The following is a 2,395-nucleotide window of genomic DNA, read 5'->3' as shown; positions in this document are numbered from 1 at the left end:
GATGATATCTCATAGTTGTTTTGATTTGCATCTCTCTTAGAGCTAGGGATTTTGAACATTTCTTCATGTGCTTGTTGGTCATCTGAATGTCTTCTTTGGTGAAGTGTCTGTTCATAGCCTGTGCCCATTTTTCAACTGGGTTGTTTTACTTTATCTTGTTGTGGTACTCCAGTATTTTATAAATTCTAGATAGATTCTTGTTTGGCATGATACTTTTTCCCAGTCTATGGCTTCCATATTTACCCTGTTGGAGAAGTTTTTGGATGTGCATAGGGATTTGATTCTTAGAAGGCCCCATTCACCTATTTTATCCTCTCCTGGCTGTAGATTTTCCAGGATTTTTTGAAGACTGTTTATGTTGTAGATATTCACTAATTTTTAATGTCCTTAGTTTTCAAAACCAATCATGAGATTGGCTAAAATTTGTTTAATGACTGAATTTATATTTCATTCTGAATATTATTTACAATAATAGTGGATATCTAGACTAATTTATTCTGGAAACGTATTATTAAACTCTACTTTGTAGTACTCTGTCCTCTCAAATTCAAGATTTTCCTAATGAGAAATTTCATCTTTATGCTTTCCACTAGTTATTTTTTAAAAAAGATTGAATATGTGTTAAACATGAAATGGGATATGTTTTTCTTACCCGTGGTTTGATAAAAGAAAAATATTTAGGTAAGAACTGTGATGATTCTAGGCAGAGACCTATCTGTTTGTAAAGGTTTTAGTCAGCAGTTGTTGTTATGTGCCATCAAGTATGACTCATAGAGATACTATGAACAATAGAGCTGAACCCTGTCCTATTCTGTGTCATCCTCATCATCTCTGACATATTCAAGCCCATTGCTGTTGTCACCATGTCAATCTATCTCCTGAGGGTCTTCCTCTCTTTCACTGACCCTTAACCTCTCCAAGCATGATGTCCCTATCCAAGGAATAACCTCCCCTAGCAACATGCTCAAAGTATGTGAGGTGAAGCTTCACCATCTTTGCTTCCAAGGAGCACTCTGGAAGAACTTTGTCCAAGAAATATATATCCGTTTGTTCTCCTGGCCATCCATGGGATATCTAGTACTTTTCTCCAACACTACAGTTCAAAGGTATTAATTCTTCTGTCATCGTTAGTCATTGTCCAGCTCTCAGATACACAGCAATTTATTAAAAAGACCATGACCTGGATCACGAGCCCCCGGTAGGGAGCTCTGGTGGCATAGCCTTGTAGAAAGCTGTGCTGCTGACACAATGGCTGCACCTTTCTGGCAGTTCGACTCCACCAGCAGCCCTGTGGGAGAAAGACAGGAAACCTCCTCCTGTTGCAAACTAGACACCCAAAGAAAGCAGGGACATGGGAAAATGAATTCTGAAAAAGAGAGAGGCTGAGGCAGAGGTCCTCTCACAGCTTAGCACTGTGAAAAGGCCCCTTTCATAGTCTCCCTATGGTTTTTATTTAGTTTAAGCCAATCATCCTAAAAAAGTTCAATCTCCAGGAGGCTATATTTTCCTTTTAACAATGGGGAAGCTTAATCTTTAAACTAAGAGCAAAGTTCAGACACCACATCCCCTCAGGTGGGAGGCTGGGCAGAATTCTTTGTTAGTAGAGGGTATTCAGTATCTCCTGGTCCTGAAGAGGGGGCTGGGCAGAATTCTGTGTTTGCTCAGTCCTGTCTGGACTCTGATCTCAGCTGTGGCTGGCTAACACTATGCTGGGGAATCCACATTTCCCCCCCCCCTTGGTTCATTAGGCATCGCTTAGTCATCAAGGTAAATATAGCTTCTCTTCCTTTTTCCATTATTCTTTTTTCCCCCTTTGCATTCTCTATCCTTGACATAAAAACACAAATGTAAGAATTATGAGATAAAACATGATTATAGAAGAACTTCCAAATATTTTAACATGATCAAAGGGATTGAGATTAGAAATTCCTTCACTTATTTCTTCAAGAAAATCAGTATGACTAAATTTTCTCAATTGTTCATTAAAATTATCTTGAATTTGAGCTTGTAACTTTAATATCTCATCAGTTAAATTACCATGACTCATGATATGTTTGAGAAATTTATCCCAATGCCATTCAGTATTATTCCATACAACAGGGGTCACACAAAATTGAGTAATATTCCAGTCACATTTTAACTTCAGTTGTCTCTGTAAATTAGTGATATGATCACCTATCATAACTACTGACTGTTCAAAATAAGTTAATCAAGAATTGATTTCAGAATCTATTTGTCTTTGAGATGACCATAATTTTTCAAAATCACTATGCCATTGTTTGACGTAATCTACTGTTTGAACACCTATCAAGCAGAGCAACTCCAGCAGTAGCTGCTGTAGCTTTTAAAGCTACGATCCCTTAAACAACCACAATTAATGCTCCAATAAACTTCT

This window comes from Elephantulus edwardii, unplaced genomic scaffold (assembly GCF_000299155.1).
Source record: "Elephantulus edwardii isolate Elephantulus edwardi_28Jun2011 unplaced genomic scaffold, EleEdw1.0 scaffold00210, whole genome shotgun sequence".
NCBI classification, from domain to species: domain Eukaryota; kingdom Metazoa; phylum Chordata; class Mammalia; order Macroscelidea; family Macroscelididae; genus Elephantulus; species Elephantulus edwardii.
Note: the sequence above shows the minus strand (reverse complement) of the source record.